Here is a 27657-nt window from a genome sequence, read left to right as displayed (position 1 = left end):
ACTGTTTTTTCTCAATTTGTCGACAACTATCGGACAGTGAATAAGTTATTTAAACAAGAATTGTGAATTAATACCATTTAATTGAAGATTACTCTAAATCTTTAATTTTTAAAAAGAAGATTATCCTAAATAATAGAGAGAAACGAGTTTAAACACACGAATAAATCGAAAATGTAGAATAACGATTTTTGCGTGAAGTATCGTGCTCGACGGAATCTAATTCGAATATTCGATAAGCACGTGACGTCTGGAACATGACTACCTAATGTAGCTGTCTATTACTCAGTGTTTCTATTTGTAATCATGTTACGTTTCATTGATTGTATTATCTTTCAATTATCAGTTTATACTGAATTAATGCGGTGAACATGTAATATTATTCCACTGTTTAGTTGTGTGTACATCACACAAGTAGAATCAATCGATTATATACAGACCCTAAATATACTATCGAATAGTGTTTCATTGCAGACATGCACAATGCACCGAGTAGATTTCCCGATTAGTGTTACAATATTTTTTTATTCAAGAATTACGTTGTACGTGGCGAATGTTTATTTCATATCCTTCATCTTTTTCTTATAAACAAAATCGTATGTCTATAAATTGTATCAGTCATTATTATAATCATACTATGGAACAATACAAATTTATATCTTATAAAATCTTCGAAACATGAAAAACCACTATAATACACAACATAAAAATTCATTTTCACCATACTGAGACTATTAAACAGGAAAAGGAGCTCTCCGTAATGTTGGTACATACTTCTATGCCTACCCAAGAAAGTAAATTTGCACAGCCTCTCGCGGTGTAGATATAATTAACTTTTTCTTACACGTTGTAATGAACGTTTCTTCGTTCCATCGTTAAAAATGTATCTGACGGAAGTTTCACCTCTCGAGTTTCGCAAACGTTAAATCTGAGAAGAAGTGCCCTTTTAAAGTAATTTGTACAAAAGAATAAAAATGATAAATCTCATAAATCTCTAAAATCGAAAAATATACCTCTGCAATTTGTATTAAAAAAAACAAATAAGTCACTGATATTTCTAGGATTCAATTGTATAAACTTATAATATAGAAGAATGTACACTTACAATTTATATAAAAAAAAAACAGATCCTTTCAAGTGTTTTATAATTTGACAAATCCCATAAACTTCTAACATCGAAAAATAAATCCTTGCGATTTAAATGACAAATAAACGGTTCCATTATGCCCGCTTTAAGTTTCGCGAGCAATAGTAATCGCAAACGAATCCTTTGCAAACTATAACAAGTGTGAAAGGAGGATCCAAGAATGGGGGGTCACGTAGAGAGTTTTTCACGAGACCGGTGAAAAGAATGTTTCGGTGGATCTATCGGCGGATGGTTCCGTGGAAAGGTACGAGGAAGGGAACGAGGAGGTCGGAAAATCGAGGAAACGTCGATCAACCGAAAAACGCTTGCGGATTGCCGCGGGATCGCTTGGAAATGAGCCCCGTTTCCTTCGGCATCGTTGCATTCCTCAATTTCTCTCTTTTTTCCACCCTCCGCGCGCCTCGCCGCCCTTCCACGATGCCGTGCCTTTTCACCGTTCCCGTTCCCATTTGTCTTCCTTCCTTCTTTCCTCAGTTTTATTGCAGCTCACGGCTTCCTTTATATTTCGCTCCTTCGCCGCTACGGAAATTTCTCGGTTCGATGGTAGATAAAGCTTACCCAGTGGCTTAAGAGGGAAAATTGTTGTGGTGTAGGTGTTGCCGGTCGGGAAGAAGGCTTTTACCCGGTTCTTTCGGTCGTTGAGTCGACATCGTGCCCGTTTAAAGACACCATCATCGAAACAGCCAGTTAATCAAGTATCTTTCCTCGAATGAATTGTCCCCTGGGCTCCTCGATTTACGCGAGTGTCTCGTTCACGTGGTAAATTAAAACGCTATTTACGTGGTAGTTTTCATGCGCTGTCTGAATTTCGTAACACTGAATAAATTTGATTGATATCTTGCGTACATTGAAGGAGAGAACTATTTTACTTTAATGTTTCGTGCGTTAATACTGTGTACAATATTTAATATTAAATTCATAGTCTCATCATTTTGTTCTTTGAAATATCATTATTATTTCTTTCTTTAACTATTTGAAAGGAATACGTATTTCTAAAACTTATACTAGCTTTTATTTCCAATATTTTATTTTCTCTTCTACTCACGCTCTATTTACGCGATTTTCATTCGCGTAAAATGAACCCGCGTTGAATGGATTTTCACGTAAATCGTGGCTCAGGTGTAGAGTCGGTAGCAGAAGGTTCGTCGATTTATCGTGGTCGGTGTAGGTGAAATATAAATGAAACCTAGAAATATTAATACAAAATAACGCGATATTCTTTGAAGTTCACAGTTGTACATCATGAAAAATTCAATGTTCATGTAATGTTTGTAACTGGGAAATAGCTTAAAATAAATTATAAATATTCTTCATACTTCAACTTGTTAAAATTTGTAATAGCGGTTCCCTCTGACTTTCCATTTTATGTTTTATGTTTTATAAAAAGTTCGAAATTACATAGGTAAAAAGATCGGTTTGTAGAAAAATTTGATCTAATTTTCGTTCAATATTTGTATTCAAAATGGTGCGTGAGAATTTCCATTTTTATTAAAATAAAATCATTATACCGAAATCTTTATGGATAAAAAGTTGGAAATTACACAGGTGAAAAGATCGGTTTGTAGAAAAATTTGATCTAATTTCTGTTCAATATTTGTATTCAAAATGGCGCGTGAGAATTTCCATTTTTATTAAAATAAAGTATATATTTTCGTCCGATACACTTTGCGGTGATTGATGGGCTAAATAGAACTCGAATGTGAAATATTGCTTCTACTTTTGGTAAAAGTGCCTTTTTCTAGCTCAGCGCGAAACAGGTTGAATCGCCGCCGTGCACCGTGGAAATTATTCTCGTTCGATTTTCCCGTGTAACCTTTCCCTTCCCTAACATAATTTTCTGTCTACTTATGCTCCTTCTATTTCACCACCGGCACGTTCAGCCCATTTCACTTCCTTCCCTTATCTCCGTTAAATTTTCTCATGAACTTTAGCGGCGAAGCTTTCTTTACTTCGGATTTCTCACCTCTTAAATTCAATGGAAATCTTCGATTCATTCGTTGCGAATCGGACCATTTTCTTACTCTCGTTGCTGAACAAATGAAAGATACGAGCCAGACCACTGACGCGTAAAATCGAGACGAAATTACGAAACGACCGTCTAAATAAATAAGAAAAGTATATCTGTTTGTATAGCGAGGATATAAACTCAATATGTACATTTATAATTTCTTTATTTCATTATTAAAGAAAGGAAACTGAAAATTCACATAGCGATTCAAAACATTTAATTTGCAACGTACGTTAGATAATATTAGAGTAACTATATTTTTCGTACAACTACACAATTTCCATGAATCTTGTACTTCAAACTAGATTCTTCTATGATTAAATATTAAATGGCGATAACAGTCGATGAATAATTAATAATAACATTTCCGAATAATTACATGTGCATTAAATTCTGTCCATTTACATGCAATATTACAAACGTACATGCGATAGGTAAATATGTATAAAGTAAATAATATTGTCTAATTTCCTCACCCTTTTCTTTACAGAATTTAATTTCGCAACGCATCACACATGTAACAAAAGTTACAAAACAGAATCTAACAGAGCGACATAAAATGAACTTCATCAGCCCAGAATACACGAAGTTCACCGGATAATTAAAATCACAATCCTGTCAAAACTTTATCCTGTTGCTTCTCCTTCATGAAGAAAAGAATTTTACTCCCGACGAAAGTTCCTCGAACTGCTGCTTCCTCCAATAACGCGACACGCGTTCTAGGGTTCGCAAGCCGTGGAACAGCTTAATTCATTAAATCCCCGACTTAAAATATCTATGTCCATTCGTAACTGACAACGGACATGCCAATTAACATGTTAAACAAAGCTCCCTTACGCTCGCGTTAATACAATTTTCTTAATTAAACTCGCGGAACTCATTAGTTTTCGGGGGCCCATTAAATGTCCGGACGCATTCCATCCGAAACTTTGCGCAACTTTCGGACCAGTAGTCGGGCATCTAATTTCGCACTGAATGCGCTTAAGATTAATTAGAATTTTTACCGAGTTCGTCTGTACCGTTGAATCACGCGGTTTGTTTTCATTAACGTGTTAACATGATTGTTTCCTGTTACCGATTAAGCGTTTTTCACGGTAACTGGCGCATCGAGCTATTTAATATCCGAAATATTGTGGCGTTCCGTATTAGGCGTCGTTACCCTACGACAATTTAGTCCACTAGGCGGTGCGGCACGATTCTGCGGGCATCGGGAAGGAAAATGGCGACGCACGGGTCGCACGGTTCGAAATGCCGCGAAAATTGCTCGCGACGAAGAGGGTCGCGACGTGAGAGACTGTGCCAACGGCGGGAGGCGACGACCAACAGACGGATAGAAAAAATGAGGGCCTCGAAAGGAACGGCTCGGAGAGAAATTGCTGACGATACCGGCGAGATGAGAACACGTCGGGAGTAATGATCGCCACGGGAAAAAGTAAATGAAGAAACTGTAGCGACGAACGTCTTGCCGGTACTAATTAAATGTACGGGATGCGCGAAGACACGACTTCTGTGCACCGAAATAAAAGAATTTCGTTTGTAAGTGAAGTCGAGTAAATGTTTGTTCGATCGAAAGATATCGAAAGTTGTGCACGTAAATGGAAGGTTCGGATTAGATTGAAACTTATTAAAATTCTCAGGCTTAATCGGCTTAAGACTTGTCAATTCTGGCGATAAGGGTGTTCTCTTAAATTTCGGAGCTGACGATCTGACTCGCAACTCAAAACGATCGAACGATACACATACAAGCGCGTCTCAGTGTTCAGACATAATTGCACACGCGAGAAATACAGTCCCTAACGAAGAAGCGAGCGGTCTCGTAATCAGCTCCAAGTAAGGACGCCGCTGTGAACGGCCAACATTTACAAATAAAAAAACATTTAAAATGTGGCACGTCTTCGGGTGTCTCCCCCTTAATTTACGCGAAACGTTTGTAGAACAGCATTAATGAAACTGTCCGTCCGTACATCAGCAAATACGCGACGCGGCGGTTGTAGAGCCGCTTGTCACCTGAAACGAGGTCCATTTTCGTGGCAACCGGGACACGGTGGTGCCGGGAAAAAAAGTGGGCTCTGCCCTGAATTTCCATGGACGGGATTCAGCGACTGTCCGGATCAATTGGACAGCGGCGTGTATTATTCGGTGTACGAACGGTTCAGGAATTCGCTTCGAAATCCATAAATCTCGGACCATGTGCGCCCATCTGTGTGCGCACGCGTATATGTATGTATATATATATATGTACGTCGTCATGTGTGCAGGGCAGTTTTCGTCGGCGCGCAACCTCTGTCAACCATGGTCCCCCATTCTCTCGATTTCACCCTCGCATATTCCCGGACACTATAATCTTTCGCCTTCTTCCTGTGTCACGCCCTCCCTTTTTTCTCTCCTTGCGACCGTCCCACCTCCTTTGTGCGTCCTGACGATTCGGGGGACGATAATCGATTGCCTCTTTCCCGAAATATTGTTCGAGGCCGGTCGAGGGGCACGAAATTGGAGGAAGATTTCCGAACGTTCATGCCCCGATGCTTCTCCTGCGTCTGGTCATATTCTCGTCTTCTATTGATTTCTTTCAAGGTTTTCGGTGTACCAGGTTTCTTTATCAATTTGGAATTTCTTTTCATTCGATGAGTTGATTTTTCAAACCTTTGCACTCTCATATGTTAGAGAAAATTTGTTAGAGAACACAGGAAATTGTTTTAAAAAGTATTATACTTTAAAGGATCATAAAAAATTATAAAAGTATAAAGTTATAAAGATTAAATAAATTAAAGGTAAGTACGAATTTACACTCAACAACATTGAAGGTAAATTGAAATGTAAAGGGTTAAAGTATTTAATTGAATTAAATTTAAATTCAAGTAATATTATCCGATTTCCTCGTTCGCGAAAACTTTGAATTTCTTTCTATTCGTTTGACTGAACAGAGTACTCAATATTAATTATTGGAACATTTATATTTCGATAATTACACGATTTTACGTCTTTCTTATTTATGTGTTTATGTTTTAATGAGAATACACGTAACCTTGGAATAAGTTATGAAACTAACACGACTATGACTAAGTATTCAATGTCGATCTGCGAGTGATCTAAAGGTATTTTTAGCGGAAACACAGTTGACTAATACTTGTGTTAATCATAACCAAAGCCGACTACAATCGGATGACTTCGGCTGTACAGACAAAAGTTGAACAGCGCTCCGTTTCAGCTCGCATTGTGCACCGCCGGATATCCGCCACCAAATAATCCCCGGAAATGGGGAAACTAGGTGTTCGCCAGATTCGACGAAGAGCACCGACGAAAAACACCGGTTTTAATCTAATAATCCGTAGAAAGCGACGCCGGACAACACACGCTCCCGCACGCATCCGCGGATACGACGAATATTAATCTTTTGAGCTTCCCCGCGACGCAGGAAGCGATTTGCATACATTAAATTGCTCCTTAATCCTTTCGAAATCCACTCGCTTCCTAACAAATTTCGACAAGGGATGAATTTAAATTTTATCCCCGTGTCTGCGGGGGAATCGCAGAAACTTGAAATTTCTTTAGTTTTCCTTAAATTGAACGTACACTTATTTAAAAAATGGAAACAATCTAGTAGTTTCGTATCGAATTACTATTAAAATTTATTATCAAAATTACTAATATTTCAATATTATTCGATAAATTACTCGTGTTACTTTATAAAATTATTACTTGGTCGATTGATTGATTACAATTCATTCAATTAGATATAATAATTTACTAACGAATTACTAGTAAAATACTCGAATCGCATTAACATATTTCGTGTATATAGTCCGCTTCATTCGATTTTATTGTGAACACAACGAAGACGGAAACGGCATCGTGAAAACGGATGAAAACGGAATAGCCGGAAAAAAAGCGGACCGATGAAGCAAGCTAATATTTAACCCAGAATCCAGAGCAGACGCACGGTTTTATTGATATGTATCGTAGACACGCTTGGCCGTTACAACGGAAAATATTGTGATCGAAATGCGGTTTGCCCGATAGTTGCTGCGATAGTCGCCGCTGATAGACCAGAATTTGTACAGAGCTACAATGTCGAATTGGAAAAACGTTTCACGGTTGTCGAAATTGTTTACACGACAAAAACTGTAGTCGATGTTTTGGTTTATTGTGACACATTCGAGTCGAGGAATTTCCTTTGAAATACCGCGAACGAATCTCGTTTCGAATGTAGTTTCCCGTGTGATTTTCGACGAACTCGAAACACCATCTGTTGCCTCCAATATTTCGCGTATTAACATGTCCGCGACCAGCGTTTGTTCGCGTAGCAATTTTTATAATTATAATATTCTCTTTAATCCAGCGAAACGTCTTTATAAAATTTTGCGAATTTCAGATTTGACGAGTATACACGTTATCTTAAAACATGAAACGATACTAACACTTTCAACAATGAATTCCTTATTTTCCCAGATAAACATGTAATTTGTTTTGCTTTCATTTCTCCATAAAATACTTGTATTCGCTCTGCGTTTCACGAGTACATACTTCATTTCTTTATTTTATTGCGTGGGAAACGAGAGACGTTCGAAACTAAATTCCACAATTAATAAGTTAATGCCTCACAGAAGGGAAGCAGAATTTATCGTCCGAATGCTCTTATATTAGATCTTCGCGCAACGATCCGAACAACGAAGAATACTTCGAGGAAGCGATTATACTTGAGAAACTCGAGAGCCGGTTGAATCAAGTTCCACGGAATAAGGGAAAAACGCGGGATACACGGCGGTACAGAAATTTTAGAGCTCGGAACGACAATGTGGGCAAGCTTTGAAAACGCTCGACGATACGGAGGGATCTTCAATCCCGCGTTGTTTGTTGATCTACGCCCGCGCTCGCATTTTAATGCACGATGAGCAGCGCTAATTACGGATTACCGGGCTCCCTGTGCGACAGAATCGCGCTGTCGGTTACGAAACGCCGTTAAATGTAGCGGAATTCAGAATACGCGCGACGAATTTTACGTTCCGTTAAGTACTCGCGACCGATTCCCGTTTCCCGTGCGCCGTTTTTCCCGAATACTCGGTCCGTTCCCGTGATACGGAAGCGTCTCGTCTGCGATCGTGCGGTTTTTACGGCGAACAACGAACGTCTAATTGAAGAGAGTTAATTAGGGGACACGAAAGAAAATAGAGCGGGCGATGTACGCTCGAATTGCTGGGGAAAATTCGAAACATTGAAAAAGAGTGTTACACGGAAAACATTATTATGTGGTTTCTCGATATCTATAATTAATTAATTAGTCTATGATTCAATAAATGTTAGAAATTCGATTTTGAGTGTGTTATGTTGTTATTATGGTGATATCACCTGGTCTGTTAAACGTGTTCGTTGTTTTTACTGTTTAAATAAATATATTCTGTTCACTTTGTACGTTCCCCGAATAAATAATCCGGAAATAAATAAATTTAGTGATTATTATTAATCTATATTCAACGTTACACATTATAAAATATACACTGTTTATCGTTCGCGACATACGAATACACTGAATATTGTACATTGCAAATTGTATATTATGCAGAGATAATATGCAAAAAATATTGTATAACGTATTAAATGGTACTTTCGATTGTTTCATATTATTCATGCTTTATTCGCGGCGAAATCCAAAATATTACGACTCTCCGATGTTCAAAGAGTATCAAGATTTGGCATGAATCTACAGAATCAGCAAATTACGAGAATTCAGTTATCAGTTTTTCACGCGAGACGTGGTAAACAATGAATCGCCGATTGAAATCTCGGGATTCTATAAAATTCGTTAACATTTTATTCTGGCCCATTCCGCCGGATAAATTACTTTTAACCAAGTATTGATTTTAATGTCGAATATTCGATAAAAACGAAGCACACTGTGGGCATTGAATAAACAAAGCAGGATAGAATTTTCTTCGTTTAATAAACTAATCGTGATAGGACATCGAATAATCGAATCATTCTTGTTCGTGGTCTAGATCGTTTAGCTATGCAGAAATCCAATAATCTTAGGTTACACCTTAACCCCTTGCCTTACAATAACGTGTCAGACACGTGTAGATTTTAAACAGAATTGAACAAGCATGAACATTACTTGAAACTTTTCAATTCAAATTAAATATTATTCTTCTATTATCAGTTATTATTAGGAGCGAAGATTGATATAGAATATGCCTATAACTCTGTTCTTTTTCTTAAATTATTAATAACAAAATAGTTGTATCAGTTCTAGCAGAGAGAAATTGTCGAGCAAGGGGTGAATATGCGTACCACCGAATTTTACAAAAACTCGCTTCAAAGAATTCTGGTCTGAATTTACGCGGATTTTTTATTCGGCCAATTAGTAAACCGGCTAATCGAGGTTCCGCTGCAATTAAATTACAGACTTGCTGAAACCTTGGCGACACGAAATAATGTCGATGGGTGCGAGCACTTAAACCCCCTAATCCGAAATTACTGGTATTAGTAGGACAGCCGAAAACGAATTATAAAACTGAAACGCATCTGGTGCTACAACTAATCCACAACGAACGCTAATGACCAAAGAGAGGCAATTAGGCAACGGGCAAACGATGTTGCAGCGGTTATCGTGGCTAATCCAATGTATCGGATCCCTGTCCCTCGTATGGAGCATATTCCATCATTCGGTAATAAGCAAACCGCCATGGAACCGTGAACCACTTGGAAGATTCATGAAATTCTATCTTTCCCATTTTTCATGAAAAATGAATTTCTCCTTCTTTTGTCTCTTTCATCATTTACAAAATTATAACGATTACAATGAGTCCAATACACTTACAAAATTGGAATGATATCTTTTTTTATTGATAATACATTGATACGAAAGAATAAATAAATATATAAACCGAATGAATTAATTTTAATATGAAATATCGAATATTTTTTAGTAAAATTCAGAAGGTAAAATTAGGGTTGATATTTTCAAGAAAGTACGTTCTTTCAATTTAATTAAAATTAATTGCTACTGTTTTTATATTGAAAATTCGTCGAATATAATTTTTTTAGAGTGTCTCTTTTACCGTGCGACGAAAGTATATTTTGTAAATTCAGGAGAAAACGAGAAACGCTAATTTTTCTCGTTCGTGATCTACTTCTAACCTAACCTCGGCAAGTAGTGGTGGTAGATTGCCTGTCAGGCGCACCGTTCCCATTAAAACACGGAAAAGATGCGAATGCGTTGTAATAACCGTTGATTTTAAATGGTAATTTTCTGTGAATAATGAGCATGAGTTTTCTGAATGCGTGCCTTTTTCATCTATAAAAATAAGAAATAACCTAATTAATGGCTTTCCTTGCTTTCTACCGTCACGCACCTTTTGTTTCATTAATGAACCACCGCGGTGCACTATAATTATTAAACAGCTATTTTATGGCACGATTGGTCAATTAACACGAAAACTAAAGTCAGAAACGAGGAGTAGAATTTTATAATTATCCTTCGAGATCCTTTCGAGACTTTGCTTTTAAATAATTGCCTATTTATTCGTACGGTATCTAAACAGCCTTTTCAAAATTAATTTTTTCACAAGTTATTCGGTAAAATTTAACTGCAAATTTTATGTAACATCAATTCTATTGAAATTAAATTTTTTCCCTTGAATTCCACTTACTTTCAAATATATTTACACGAAAGTTTACAGTTTTCCAGGAGCAATTATCACCAGCGACGAACGCGTAATCTCGAAGTGATGCAATTTAATAATCGGTTTCCGTTATTATTTATAATAGAATAACGGATAACTGATGGTCGATTAACAGTTGGTCGAGATATCAAATATGTCCCGATTTAACGCGTCCAGCACGATAAAGACAGATCCAGCGATTTATAAAGTAATAAAGTTCCTTTTAAGTGCTCGTGATATTATTTTGTATTCTCGATTGCTCAATAAAATCGGCAATGCACATTGTGTCTATCGAAGAACACATAAAACGGATTGTGTCACGGAATCGCCAGTGAAATGTAGATTTTTATAGAAATAAAAATCGTTATAAAATTCATAATTTACAGAAAATTGAACGGTTGACTATTTTTATTCCTCTATGGAGAATATTTTTCAATCGAAAGTCATTCGTGCCACTATTCATTGCGTCCTGTTTCTACTTTCGATGCAAATACTTGAAAGGTTAAATATTTCAGCCACTTGTTGCAGTCTGAATATTTTAAGTCTAGATACAATACAAATTTAGACTGATTTTAACGCAATTGCCGTGTCCTCTCGACCCTGGCCAATCTTTATACGTTCATTCACAAAAATAGCAATCCAATAAAACCTTGGTTCTTCCACTCGGAATTTTCGTATGGTCAAAATGTAACAAGAACTTAATTACACTGTATTAAATCTATTATGTTAAACATCAGACTATTCTGCCCGCAATGCATGCATGGAACGCAATTCTAAATAAAATACACGCTACACGAATACTCAACGTTCAAATTCGTTGAATTTTACCAAATTTTAGTTTGAATTTTATTAATTATAATTTAACCGAAGGTGTCAAAAGGGACCTTTCGAAATTTTAACTGAAAATTATTTTCTCAGGCCAATCATTTTCCTCAATCGAATTTCGAACATCTACAGTTAATTTTATAATCGTTATTGGGAAAATCGAAAAGCCGATTCAGAATATACGGCTAAACTTGGAAAATAATTTTCAATTAAAATTTCGAAAGGTGCTTTTTGTCACCTTCGGTAGACATAGTGTTAATTTTCCATAATGTATTACGGGTTGCCTCTTTCTCTGCGGTTCCAAGAATTTTCGTCCATGTCGTGGCTAATGAGCCTCGTCAATCGAAAGGAGAAAGTGTTCGCTTAACCGAGTTTGTTTCCTTGAAAATTGAATGAATGTCGATAAGTAGAGACAGTACTGTGATTTATTAGACAAATATTTGACGGCGTTGAAACGCAGTCGGCAGTTAAGACGCAAATTACGTCGCCTCGGAAACTCATTATTATACCGGCAGGTTGTTACAATTACGCTGCGAACTTTCCACCGGATGGTACCGGTGTACTGTAATTTTAATAGGAAACACTGTCTCCTATTACCCCTTTCTAACAAGAAACCATTTGTGGTCGGATAACGCGGCCGGTTATCATACAACGAGCAGTTCCCCTCTCCCCGCGCCGCCTCGACGAAAGTTTTTATTGTTATGTATACTCCAGCGAGTATGGCGTTCGCTAGCAAACTTCACGGCCATCGTGGAACTCGAAGCAACTTCCGGGGCTCACTTTCATGGAACTTCAAACGTCTTCGTGTTCATTAATTTCAGTCTTCGCTGATAAATGTGCTTCGAATTCATAATTCCGAAGTGTATTGAAAATCGGTAAACACGATTCAACGAATAATCTGATTTAGGGTTGATATTTTCGAGAAAGTACGTTTCTTCAATTTAATTAGAATTAATTGCTACTGTTTTTATATTGAAAATTCGTCGAACATAATTTTTTTAGAAACTGAAAAATTAGTTTTTAACTGAAATACTTTGTAGTTCAATCGTCAGTTACTTACTGAAAAATAATTTTACATAAACCGGTGACGATGATCTATGCAATACGTGCAGGGAATTTGTATTACAAGAACATAGCGTCATAAATAGACGAGAGCGAGTTGGGCAACGCGAATGTGTGACAAATATTTGGATCAGATTTGTTTGAAAACAGACCTCAGCGCAGTAGCGTTTCATTCCATATTTTCGGTCCCTGTACCATACGAAATCGTCTCACTTAATATTTTAAGATACTGTTCTTGGTTTTTGAATAATTTCATGAAAATTCATCGCACGCGTGGACGTAAATGTCACTTAATTCGTGTGCCCGTCAAACGCTGATTATTTCCAGCAGTATAAATCATTCGGCTCGTTGATAGTACATAGATAGTAATATCTGTTCCAGAGTAATATATTGTAATACGAACTGACGGATATGTGTAATCATGATAATAGAAAATGTACAATGTATAACAATGTGAGAAATAACGATCGTATCATCACACAAATCGTGTAACAAAACGCAGTCATAAATGATCTTTTATTTGATTTCTCTATGGGAATGTATAAATCTTATGAATTTATAAATCTTATAAATTCTAATACTAAACGCTTAATTTCCATGGTCCACGTGAAATTTCAAGGAGAATCCGTATTAAAAGAAACTTTAAGAAAGATAGGAAGAATTTCAGCCAAAAATTTCAATGTCAATACACTTGACGAATAACGAAAATTAAGTTGGGTTCCTTTCGGTGACATTACATTCAAGTTCTTTCATTCGATCGAACACGATACCATCAACGATAATTAATTTCCGGTTTCCGTCAGTTGCGCGAAATTTCGTTCGTTTCTTGGTTTGAACTTCTCGCTGGCAAGTAACATAGTTTTCGACTTACGGGTTAGGCTCCCGATAAAGTTCGGCTTGGCTCGTAATACCATCTGACGTCGGATTCGTTCAGGAAAACGATCGAGTTGCATTTGCATCCAAGTTTCAAGAGGGCGCATCCCGTAAGTGACACGTGAAAGTGGAGGCGAAATTAATTATCCGCTACGGTGGATCGATGTAGACCATTAATTCTACTAATTCTGCGGGTAACGATAGCATTAGGCGCGCCGTTCGTCCAATCTAATTCTATTCTCCGCCGATCTTATTATTTGTGATCCCATCAATTTTCTGGACAGCCTTTAAACTGAAAATTCAATGTTTTTCTATCTTTCTAATTTCGTATGGAATACTCTACTTTGTAATAAAATAACGAGAAGGAAAAATCTATTAATGTTCTTCGAAATTAATTTTTTATTTTCTTTTGAAGCATATAATCGCCATTTTTTGCATGTGCTAAGATTAATCTTTATTAAAAGATAACTATAATTATATTAAATATAAGGTATCTTTTTTATTCGTTCACTTTTCTATAAATGAAGAAGATTATTAATCGATACAAATAAATTAATATTCAATACTTTGAACGATAATACCTCGAAATTGCTAATATAATTTACGTTCCTTTGCGCTGCGAACACAGAGTGCTCCACGGTATCTTCGAATATCCAGTTTCATTGTCAATATAAACAGAAACTCGCAGTCCCTTTCAGCGCGTGAAAACAATTTGTCAATAAAATTCTCGCGGAATTTCCCGGGTTGAGTTTCCTGTGTCAGTGGTACACAAGTTAAGGCCATCATTAGTGACATTTTCCTTCGTACTAATATTCCGCGAACATTCATCTCCCTAATAGAGGAATGCGAGGGAACAAGCGAGAAACAAGAACGAAATTAAAATCTCACTCGAATAATTAAGGTAAAGTTTTCCCTCGGTAACCATATTAAGTTTTAATTACTCAACAGATCCTCCTTTATTAACATATTTGGAAATTGCGAATTAAAAATTCCGTGACTTTCCTTTGTTACAATCTCTAATCAACGCTTTCATACGAATGAAATTGCAACTAATAGTATTAAAACCATAAGATTTCAAGCATTCAGAGAAACTTCTATTTAAAACAAAACAATAGCTTTACGTGATCTTGATTTCTTCGAGCAAATTTTTAACTTCTATTTAATATATAAAAATGCAAAAAAAGCAAACGAAATTGCTAATTCTAAACACATTATAATTGAGATATATCTATTCCGTGAATTTTATATTATTATTCACGCAAGTTATTATACGATAAGTCATTATGTAATAAGTATCATTAAATAAATAATGTATCCAAATATTGGTGGTCATTAATGACTCATTAATGTGGCCACCTTAAAATGAACTCAAAAAAAAATGCTAATCAATGAATCTCGAACCTTACGATATACGCTCGACGAAACTAATCGAACAAACATAAAATTTGCTACGTAACCGTGACTGTACGAGCGCCAACGCGCAATTCAATATAACGAATGTAAAACGGCACTTCATCGCGGAAACCTTCGACAGCTGTTCACGGTAACACCAGTTGAGTAGCCATCGAATAATTTTTCGCGACTGAACCCCCGGTCGCCGGTAGTTAGAATGGCACTCCGTCCGGCGAGTCTTGTCAGCCGCGCGTATAACTCCGTCGACGTCCTTTTTGCACTGTCAAAACCAATGAGGGATCGGCACCGAGTAGCTGCCACAAATCGAAACGACGGTGTGACGCCGAACAGACGTGGATTGATGAGTCCTCCCGTGGATCCGCGCGTGTCTCGTTTCTACGCGAACGATCGTCGCGGCGTCACGTTGCGCCCCGCGAAAACTTTACAGCCCGCCTCTGTCCGATACGTCGGGCCGAGTCATAAATAAGTTCCGTTCCGAAAAATACAGTTCATTCGTCAATAAAACGCGCTGCAATAGTTTTTAACCTGACATACGGGGATCGGTCGGAATAATGGAGACACTTTGTGCGTTCAGATTTTGGTTGTACGCCAACACATTGACTCGCATTAGCATTTATACTCTTTCTACTGACTAAGCTGAAGCATAAAGATTCAATTACCGAAGTCCTCGTATAGCTCTGTGAGGTGAAAAGGTAAAGCGAGAAGTATAAGCACACCGCGGCACGAACTCATGGAACGACCTAATGTATAGGTATAAGTTATTCTACTTGGTATTCTAATTAGTCATGATTTCTCGCCACTTTCGAGGCAATATATGGTACAAAATATAATCGTGCACTTTCTTGAATAATAATTACGCTTTACTCGTACCAGAATTTATTTAGAACTCAACCCAATAGACGCACCAATACCGATATTTGTCCAGCTTCGTGTTTTCCGTCCGCCGAATTTCGACGTTCGCGTTAAGGACACGTCGTACCTGAATTATAGGGGCGAATTAATTCCGCTCTATTAATCGAACGTGTGTTCGAGTCGTTTGAAAATGGCACTCTACCCGTCAAAAATTTTCGGCGTTACCTACCTAAATTATGGTCGCTTTTCACGGCGCAAATTAAGGCTCCCGCTGGCGCGGAAATTTTCGAATGGGCGAATGTTAAATGCGGGGTGAGTCGCGGAATTGGGACAGGTTATATTTAGTGTACGGCTGGTAATAGGAAAAAGGTTGTGAGGGAAAGTCGAATGATTCAAGAACGCCTATTTTTCTAGGGCGTGCATTTTATCGCGACGAAAAGGATGCACTCGAGAAACGTTCAAATTCTATTGGACGCGATGATGTTCTGGAATGTTTTATAAAGATATTAAATCACCAGCGATGATTACCAACTAAAACGCTAGACGTAAACTGGATTAAATAATATCAAACAATGTTAGGTAACGATACACAGAGATTAGGATCAGAAAAAGCAGTTCATTGATTCCTCCTAACAAAATCTTATTACTAGGGAATCATTCGGAAAACTCATTAAAAAATCACAAAATATTTCCCACTTTGTAACCAAGTTACAAAAAATATCTGGTCTTACAAACCAGATAGATAAAATAAACGTCTTTGGTCCATTGACCTATATTACACGTTAACAAAGAGTTTCAGCATTTATCGATTAGCGATCGTATTAATCGCCATAAAAGAAATTTTCTAACTATAATTAAATAAGTAAAAGGAGATAGCGCAGGAGTGGCAACGTATTTCCATTTATTATGTCTAGACTGCGGATGTTTCGCTGGCAGGGCCGTACTAATGTCGCGGATCCTCGGTCAACGGGGCATAACACGTTTCTGGGCGGTCTGCCAGCACTCCCGGGAACAACACTCGATCCAGTTCTCACCGCCGCGAAACATTGACCCGGTTCACGAAAATTCCGACTAGGAAGATGAGTCTGAACGGGGACAGAGCGCGCCAGCGCCGGAAGAAACATGCTCGCCATTCCACCGAATTTATAATGTGCACACGGAGAAACGCGATAAACTTCTTTTATACGCGTCTTACACTGACTTCATGAACGAGATGGATCAGTCGTTAGAAGAATAATACGTTTCGGAGGTAGAAATAATTTTTTCTTCTATTAACGCGTTGAGCGCCATGTCAGCCACTGTGACTGACGCTTCTGAATGACTAAAAATCGTAACATACAAGACGACCGATGTGAAATGAAAATGTTTAATAAGGCAACTAAGTTGATAAAATCATATATATTTATAGCTTATTTATATCAGTCAAGAATTAAATATATTTAGCTGGCAATTTGTATTTAGCATAAATGAAGAGTTTGTATTTTCATATGATTTTACATACTCTGTTTCACATTTTTGCGAAGCACATGTTTAAATACATTTAGAAAATCGTATTTTCCTTCGCAACGAAATATTTTCATTGAAAAAACGTTCGACTTCCTTATAGCCAACGGTACACTTAAGACTTCCTAGAAAGGTTTCATGCGTTTATTGCTCCAGATACTTTGTTACTACGATTCCAAAAGAAAAAAAGAACGCTCCATTTTACCCTACTTTCCCTTGCTATTCGAGCCTACAGGTGCCAGTAGAACGTCATTGACAATAATTGCAGCGAAGTTCGCTCAGATCAGATCCAATAATAATCAATCCTTTCCCACCGACTTAAATGAAACGCTCAGAAGTGAGTACCGTCGAGTAAAATTTTCATTAAGTTCAATCGCTAACAACGATTCACCTGCACGTTAATTCCAATGAATTTCAGCTGCGACTCGCATCGTTCAGAAATACGCGAGAACCGTTTCCGATCGACTGCGCGGGCGTCGGGAAGTTCGGACAGCAGAAAATCCGAGCGTCGTGTCGAAATGAGTTTCGTTTAACCGCGGCAGAAATAATCCGTGCGGTGCCACGTCGGTTTCCCGGAGTACGCGAGCCGCGGTCTGCTGCATAAAAGATGCGGCCGCCGGCCGAGAGCAACGGGGATGACGGGATTAGACGTATGCTAGCAAACGTTATTTCGCCCGACCGGTAATTACAGCGGCACGCACGCGTGGCTCGTGCGCCGCGCTAGCCACGCACAGTTAAACAGCTTCTGCGTGTGATTTATTCCCGGGCGCGATTTGCACGAAGCGAAATAGAACGGAACGAAACGTCCCGATACGCGGTAACTCTCAAAAGGAGTTCAGCTCCTTGCACAAAGCTTTCGATGTCTTACAGCAGAAATAGAACGATCGAATTGGCTCGCGGTATCCGTTACAACGAAATTATCATACTCTCAGATTCACGTCGGATATTATGAAATAGGAACGTTATCTTCGAATGAAACCAAGCGAAGATTATTTACGCAGAAGACACTAATCTTTCGCTGAGGGAGAATCTGTGAGCTGCTTCAAGGCTTGCCAATAATATTTTTGAATGGACTCACTGTTCGAGAAGATTTTGTGAGATACATGAGAACCTGTAATGTAATAATAATGATTAACTGCGTTTTCATCGTGTTTCTCAAATAATTCGGGAATTATTATTATAACATTGAGAAAACTCAGGTCCTCAAGCCGATATTTCGGCTGCAAGCAAATCGAGCTGGGCACTTGTGTTAACGAATAGCAAATTAGCATCATAAGAAAGATGAAAACTCAGCCCAGCCGTCGACTGATTTCTTTATAGTAGTTGAAGGTTGAAAAAGTCTGATTTACAGCTATCAACTGTTCCAAGTCTCGGCAGTTGCCGTTCCGACACGTTCGCCAACTTAATCCGTTGGATATTAGAAGCTCAACGTATCCGGATGGTATCTATAAACAGTCCGATCTTATTACCCACGGGGATCTCTGCATAAACGTGAAATTTATGTGCTTGACTGGATAGTATAAGTATAAACGCACCTTAAATCGCGGCGAGGGCCGCGCGAAACAGCCACGCACGCTCGCGTCCCGTGACGGTAGGCTCACGAGGGTCGAGTGTCGAGCCCGTAATTACAGGCCGAGCTAAATAACGCTTTCCCGTGGCCCTCTAATCTTGCTCACTGTTCCCATAAGGGCACCAAAGTTCCTCCATATACGTTACGAAAGGTCCGCGCCGCGATGAAATACGTCCCGTGAATATTAACCGCGCCAAATCGAGGCTGCTTTGTCGCTAAAAACTGATTGGAACAATTTATGCGATGACGTCCCTGCTGTTATTGGATCGCGTCAGCTTTTCAGCCCTCCAGCGGGGGTTTTCGAAGATAGGTTTAGATGTACGATGAGGTAGAAAGGAATATATACTGCTAAAATAATTTTATAATCATTATAACAAAAGTCGAATCAAGAGAAAATGATTAAGCTTATAAAATAGTTTTAACTTAAAATTTTAAAAGGTATCTTCTGACACCTTCAGTGGAAATAGCGTTAATTTTGAAAAATATTTTTTCAGTAATTATTTTAGATCCGTTTTAAAATAAAATGTTTGATTAAATTAGTTTTCCATACTTAGTGTTTACGTCGAAAGCGCTGCATTCTCATTTTTATTTTTATTAGTTAGGTTTGAAATGGAATTTTATTTATTCCGGTAAAAGAATGGCTATTAATGCTTTACGGTCTTACGTCGACGCAAACTCGAACAATTTTATTCGCTTGATTACGCCGCGTGTTTTATTGTTTCTTTTTATTGCGCCGCGATTTTAGTGCTTTCCGAATGTTTCCAAATAAATTAGGAAAGTGCAATATTAAATCACAGTTGAATGAAGGAACGCTGATGCAATTCTGAAATGAAAAGACTGAAAACATTTCGGACAGCAACGATTTGAAAATGCTCCGAGAAAAAATTTGACAAATTTTTCAAAAGATGTTACACTATACATGTTATACGAATCAACGAATCAGTCATTTATATTTAACAAAGGTTTCTACGGAGCGTGTCCCATGTTGACCGAATACTCCTGAAATTAAAATTCATTCTGCTCTTGTTTGCTCGCAAGTAATATTACGCGCGTAATGAAATTTCTCTTTCAGTATACATCAGTCCGCTTTAATATCATAGTGATTGTAGCGTTAATTAAAACTGTCATAAACAAATGACGGAATCAATGGTAACCAGTCGGCACCACGCGTTCATTCATGCGTTCCTCCGCTCGATCGTTTCTCTGTAAATGCCATTTTCCAATCGAGAGAAATTTCATAACATACTTTCGCATTTGCAGTAGAACTAAGTTCTCTTTGCTCCCCGTTCACGGATGGGTAGTTATTATAAAATTTACTAAAATTATTTGTTCTCTCCCGGAGGATCGTTGGACGGCTTAAATTCTTTTGAAGCTTAATTTTAATTTCAGATATTTAATAAGATTTCCATATTCTTATAAAAGCTGAAAGAACTGCTCTTTGAACCTCCCTCTTTATTTTTCCGTTTCAATAAATTCACAATTTAACACTGTTCAAATTCACGTCGTATTTTATAGTTTCTTCCTTGCGTGTTACGAAATTACATTCATACAAAATATTAAAGTAAGGAGTAATTAAACGATTCTTCAAACAAGTGTATTATACAGTGAAACATCGACGTTAGAAATTCTTCAATAAAATTTGTATATCATATATTTAATGAATTATTTAATAATTATTAAAATGTATGTAAAAAGTACAGTGATTGTTCTTCGTAGTAACATGAAAATATTCTGCACGCTGTTTATACATTAACAAGAAGAATTAATTAAAGGACGAAGCATATGTTACATAACGAAGAACTTTAATAAAACTGATATCTCCCATGCGGAAGGATAGGTAAAAAACAATTAATTTGCAGCCTTGCATTGTACTGAGTCTCAAACAACTTCCGCCGAAGATGCTGGGAAATGATTAAAAAATAATCAACAGAGAAATAATAATGAAAAATTCTCAATCGAATAATAATTACCAAGTCCGCTAACTGCAACGTGAATTATTATACTTTCATAACTCGTGAAGTTCTTCAAACCGATGAAACCTAATTTCCTCAATGACAAATTAAGCAAATCAATTTTATTTGTCTATGAGAGCAAGAGGGTTAAGAGGAAAATCACTCTGAGAAATCTAAATGTAGAAGTTTAAATATTAAGTCTGTTTAATCTTACATAATTTAAATCGTATTAGATCGATTTCAGATCGGTGTAAGCAGATCAGTTTTTATCTTCAAAATAAATTATAAAATTATACCTTTCTATTTTGTACCGCTAGGAAGATTAATTCGATTTTATAAGTGGTTCGATGAACACCGATTAGACGATCAACGTGTTGAAGGAACGATATCGCGGGGATAACGATGGAGCGCGCATTATATCGCATTCGAAAAGCTGCGAATCTGATCAAGGATTCAATAACATGCAGCCCGTTCGAAGCCCGGCGTAAAGTTGACTGGCGACGACGCGACGGTGCAGCGAACGTTAGCGGTAATATCTATCTGCAGCGTCGCCGGCCAACTTCCGCCACTTCGATCAATGTTAATCAGTTTCTTATCAACCGACGTCAGCCTCGGAGGGAACAGCAAAACGTCAGACGCGAAGAAGTTGTCTTCGAGCTAACGGCCTTCAGCGTTTATGATTAATGCCTCGATTGTTCCGCGATAAACTTGCTACGCCACCCAGCGAATCCTAATTGCCTCATTAACCAATAGTTTCGCGATGTTGCATAAATTGCCCGATGATCGGCTGCGATCGGAAAATTAATACTAACGTTCGAACCAGCGGATGGGTCTGAATGATCCTTTTCCGGTTTGTTCTTTTTCAATTCTTGAGAAGAGACGGATGTTCCATTGAGGATTTATTGAATAAAATCATCTATCACCGCGCGATCTAACGCGTGTGTTAATCGATACCGTGGGATAGAAGTTATCGACGCATTGTTAACCGGTAATTTTACGCAGAGGCTATCACGGGTTGTTATTCCGTAATTAAATACGAAAATGAAACGATCTGAATAAACTTTAATATATTTTATTTATGCATAACTGAGATGAAACTTCCGACATATCTTTTATATAACTTAGAATATTTTACTTTTAATTTTATCGGCGTATGCAAGAATTAACACTGGTAGTATATTAAATATACATACAATTTTCATGAAAATTAATTATAGCAACATATTCCCTATATATACACGTAAATATGCAGCTTTAATTAAACCCCTTCCACTACAACCTCTCTCTCAATTACGCAACTATTAATTTATTAAAAAATGAAGAAAAATCCATAACATTCTATGTCTATATTCATTCCTAACTATAATAATCGATTCAAGAGAAATATTTAACTTAACCTCAAAAGAATCGAATAGTATTTGCGTTGATTAAATTCCGTTCAAAGTCTCCGCCACGAGTCTGACGCGATACGTAAGTGAAAGGGTTAATAGAACACCTCCGTTACAAAACAGACGCGCATACGGAACACATTGAAACGCAAGGAGTATAGAGATGCATTACCAGCGAATCGTCGAGAAATTTGAACCCCCGTTTTAGCTGGAAAACGGGCGTAAAGGCTGGCAATCAATCGTCGTTAATTTCGAATTCTTTTGTGCGAGTGATACGCGAGGACGGTTCCTTTGGCTCCCTTTCACCGTCGACTTCCGTTGCGGACAGTCGCATTTGAATTTAAATAACGCACCCTGTTGCCAACAGAACCGGAAACTGCGATTGGAGGTCGGAAAGGAGCCTCCGGCTATGTGCTCGCCGCTGCGGCTCTTTGTATCGGCTGCTTCTAATATGAGGGATTTGTAATTAAACTTGCCACCCAATGACGAGTTATTGTGCTATCGGCTCGCTCGACCCTCCGGGCAGCAGTTCGACCCCCTCGCATTGTCCCGCGTCATGTCTGACGTTTGTTACAATTCACAACTATGAGAGAAAATAAAATATGACGCCGAACGTCGGTCCACTGTATCGTGCGGTCGCGCACGCGAAAACAATTCGATTGCGTAAGCCGGTTGACCAGTTAATTTTTTGTCAATTTGTGCATCGAAATAAGTATTAGAATTTATACGCTACAGACATTGCGAGTATACTGGTTTTAGTCGGCCGTCCTATAAATAGCGCGATCTTTATATTTATTTTACTTTGGAAAATTAAGATGAGAGAAACTGTTTTCAATCTAAACCTCCTAAATTATCAATAAATTCTTCATCTGTACGTTACGATTAAGTTTAAGAAAGTTTCGTTTATTTTTATCTTTGGAAATGAGAAAAACATAAACAACAATTGTTTGTGACCCAATATAGGTGTAAAGAGTGAAGCACTTGCTTATTTAGTAGAAACAGTAACTATAAAAAAGAGTATTAGCTTTCGGGATTTGTAAAATCAGGGATTTTGTAAGTAAATACTCGGTTCTATAAGCGTAGAGCGAAGTATTTGCTAAAAGATTGTTTAAATACATTTTTGGAGGTTTTTGAATTATATCATCGTTTTATTTGTGGCAATATTTAGTTTTTTATATCACAATTCGGTAATTAGTGATCGGTAACTGATTAAAAATTCGTTTTATGCTGATAGTATGCGTCTATTCGTTATAAATAAGATGTGAAAAGGTATATGTGTGCGCGTTGAGGTATTTCTCTTTGGAATGGAATTAAATTCTGTTAATTGCGAAAAACTGTTTGAAGCAAATGATCCACTTGGGGCGGAGTTACGTCCAAAAATTCTCCAAGACCAAAGCCGTCCATTACTCCGTGCTACTCGCGAGAGAAATAAAAACACGGTCTCCAAAGTGCAATCGTATACGTTACTGTTAACCTGAATTTCATTGTTCGAATGAGATACACGGATCGCATCGGAGACCAATCACTTTTCTGAATAAAACCACTTTACGAAAAATCTATCTCGGGAGATAAATCTCCTTCGTGTCCCTCCTTGGGGATAAAATAAGCGAAAATAATAAGCTAAACGTATTTTCCTAGAGAATATTGCATCGAAAAGGGTTTTGCGTCGCGACGCGCATAAAATACGAATAAGAATGTGTACAATGTGCCAGAAAGTTTTAGCAAATTTTTCAAGAAATTTTAAAGGCACGTTGCGTTTCGTCAGAAAATTCAAACATAGTAATGCCTCACATTCAACGACGAATTCTCAATTGATGTTCAACAATTAATGTGATTGATTTTTATTATTAACGAAGTGTTTCACACACATCGAACTATTTATTTCTCGATGTATTCCGTCGAATATAAACAAAAATATTTTCAAGGCGAAGTGTAGCACAACTATTCGATCGAAGTATTTAATCTGAACTCGGAACAGATACACAAAGATTCAAAGAATCTTGAAAAAAAGCACTTACATGCCTCGGAGCGTCTCATGTACTCGAGAATCACCAGCGAAAAGTTCAGTCGGAACGGTTAAGCTTTAAACTCTGCACTTTAATTTTCTTCGCTCGGTCTTGCGCACAGGCAAGCCATGCATGAGAGAACAAGGGTCTGAATCGGGCGCGGACACCATCGCTGTGGGGTTAATCGTCCGAAACGACGCGTCCGCCCGCTGATCGAACGTTGAAACGCTCGCACGCGAACTCGCGGCGTAAGAAAAATGGTAAAAGCGCGCGGAGCCGCGAATTCAGGGATCTCGTGCACCTAGATCTCTGCCAAAGACATCGATTTCTGCTCTTTTATATATGGTTTCAATATTTGACGTGTGGAAAATATTCTTTTGAAATTTTAAACAAGAATTCGAAGAAGCATCAGAGACGAAGTAAAACATTCACGTCGCGTTAGGTATCGATGAGAAATTAAGATTTTTTTCTTAATTTTTCTATTTGATTCGTTAATTATATATTATAATGAAATATTTTTCAGAATCAAAGGGTTTATTTTATTGTGACATTTTGCAGTAAATAGAAAAGATAGCTGACACTTCCATGGAAATTGTCCAGTAACACGCGAAGGTTGAAAAGAGAACTTGTGAAATATTAGAATTTTAATTAATATTAATTTTAACATATACGACTCTTTCAGTTCGAATTTTTTAATGAGTTTTTACTATTTTGTTACTGTCGGCTTTTTAATTGCGCAGCGTTGTTAGTTGTTATCTGGGAACACACATACCTAACCATTATTTGTTCCATTGTTTTAGGAGTTTCATATTTCATCAAAAACAACAACTGTTTCAACAATTTTCACAATAGCCAGTTCGCAGTGCGTTTGTACGTTAAATCCATTGCGGACTTTTCTCAGAATACCCATTTTTCGAATTTCGAAATGAATTTTCTAAAAGGGATACGAACGTTTTTAATTGTTTCTCTATTGTTCATTAGAATGTAATTTAATCATTTTAAAATATACTATATTATTGTCGTCGAAGAAATGATCTATTCGAGGTTTACTATCATTAATCTCAAAAACTGTCAGAATTACTGATTTGTATCGCATTGTACGAAGTTTCCTGAATAACGAATATTTTGTTCAACAGAAATATAAAGGATATTACGATAATCGATTCGCCGTGTTGTTGTAAAGCTTTCTCCGTAATTAAATACGTAGATACCATATATTACGTTATGTCTATCATGTGTTTCTCCTTTAATAATCGTACGCCAAATCACACGTGTAAATGAAGGAGTTATATCATTCTTTCTCTCGAATATCGAATTATGAGGGGAACACGAATAATTGAAATAACTGAAGAATATTACATTTGTGGGAACAATAAGAGTTACATAAAGAGAGAAACGAAATCAGAGACAGTGCTGCGAATAATTATGCCTAACGTTTAAGAAAATTCTTCGTACGAAGATTTCTATGATAATAAAAAGAAAGGTTATCGCATGAACAGATAAATGGACGATGTATTTAGTTTCGTAAATCTCATAGAAATTCCGATCACGTCGGAATTGCGCGAGAAAAATAATTTCTTCGTCCCTGTTTCCGTAAAAGGATTTCCAGTTCGAAGAAAGCGACGACTGCAGTCGAAAACGGATTTCCTTCGTACAGTGTAATCCCGTATCTTCAGGTACAATCGGTGGACTACGTAAAATACGGAACCCTCGCGTACAACTGCAGTGAGAAATGAAACAAATACTAAGGAAGCTTATACTATCGCTAATTTAGTAATCAAATAAAACTATACGATTACAATTTTTTAAAAGAAAAAAGAATCACCGCTGCTTCTAATGAGTCTATTCATTTTTATTATTTGAATAGATTTTACAGGGAAAGTAAGATTTTATTCGGATCTGCCCACCATTTTTATTTAAATCTTCTTCCGACATGAATATTCAATATATTTAAATTTTGCATTGCTGCTTGAGCTGTATAGGTGTTTATAAATCAAGTATTTTTCGATATGGAGACGTACGATTATTTTCTACTATACGTTAACTACTTTTCTATTAACTATTACTACAAAATATGATTTACCCTTGGTAAGTTATTCGCGTATCGAACTTCCGTTATAATTATTTTTTATTAAAACCGAAAACGAAATAAACGAGGTACGAACAATTTCCGACGCATTCTAACCGCCTGTCGTTTTCACTGCGAAACGTTATATCGTTCGCATACGCGGGGCACTTAAAAATCGAAATATTCAATTACAATCGATTTAAAATTCAATTCAGATCGAATTTGAGCCCGAAACAAATGAAACTCCTGAAACAAATTCTACGTTTCAAAGGTGGTACGTGACTATCCGGGTACACTGATTTAAATAATTCACGATACCGTGCATGATATGTACGTTTAAAGATGGCTGCGACTCGAACAAAAATTCTATTGAAACCGTGATCCAACTGACGTAAGTTTTAAAACAGAGTATAATATTCTAAATAAAGCAACAATTAAATAGCTAATCAAATTGATCACTTATTTCCAATATAATAAAATACGAATATCAAACGCGAAACAAATAATTCACAACGTCCAAATAATATTTCAATGCAATTACATATACGCAAATAGTTAGAGTTTTCACGTCAAAAATAAACTTGAAAAGAATTTTAATTAATTACTTTGTTTCTTACGGTCGACGCGAATTGCAATTTATTATTAAGATCCGTTTATTTCCAAGCCGGCGCAAATATTGGACGTTACGCGAATCGGTTTACATTTCCCTCGAAACGTTCCCATGAAATAAAGATCAACGGCGACGTCACATCGAAAACAAATTTCGTGGCAATTTCGGGGATCGTGAACTCGGTCGCGCTTCCGCGAATAGCATCCCCGTATTTTCAATATTTCGCTGCCCGGTAGAAATGTTACACTTTTTTCGGCCGGGTTTCCGCTGAAATTCAGCGCGGAAACTCCGCCGGGCTTCGCAGCGTTCGAGGCTTCAAGTTTCACAATTAAAATATCCGCAGAATGCTACAGTAAACAGGCTGTTTCCGCTAAACATCGGCGACAGTATTCAACGTGACATCCGCGCGGCATTCCAAATCGAGGATACCCGTTCGAACGCAAACAATATCTTTTTTCATTCGGCAAATCTCACATTCGACTCCGCCGAAAATGAAGATATCATACGTTTACCGGTGAAAGATAAAAAACAGGCGAAAAAGATTTCTTAATACACGATTATAAATGATTTCACAGTAAATTTAACGTTAACCCGATTTTATGAAAATTGGGATTTAATTTAGGAGAATATCTCGTGCATTTTTAAAATTGAGATTGCGTACATTCAATTTTAATGCTACACTGCTCTGAAGAGTATTTAAAAAAACTACTTTTCAATAAGATTGC

At 37.3% G+C, this 27657-nt stretch overlaps 1 protein-coding gene and 2 long non-coding RNA genes across 4 annotated transcripts in view; all 3 read right to left on the bottom strand.

Annotated features, from left to right (window-relative positions):
• Positions 1-27657, bottom strand: part of LOC116429047 (furin-like protease 1) — a 312518-nt gene that overhangs the window by 170230 nt on the left and 114631 nt on the right. The window lies entirely within an intron of this gene.
• The window catches only part of LOC116429048 (uncharacterized), a 131388-nt gene that overhangs the window by 1822 nt on the left and 101909 nt on the right, over positions 1-27657 (bottom strand). The gene's annotated exons all lie outside the window — the stretch shown is intronic.
• On the bottom strand, positions 18320-18985 carry LOC143175309 (uncharacterized). The gene is made up of 3 exons (XR_013000136.1): positions 18874-18985; positions 18688-18783; positions 18320-18449 (listed from the first exon to the last, which is right to left on the bottom strand). It is a non-coding gene; the product is annotated as an uncharacterized LOC143175309 (long non-coding RNA).

This window comes from Nomia melanderi, chromosome 14, assembly GCF_051020985.1.
Source record: "Nomia melanderi isolate GNS246 chromosome 14, iyNomMela1, whole genome shotgun sequence".
NCBI classification, from domain to species: domain Eukaryota; kingdom Metazoa; phylum Arthropoda; class Insecta; order Hymenoptera; family Halictidae; genus Nomia; species Nomia melanderi.
This window is presented reverse-complemented; position numbering and strand designations above follow the sequence as displayed.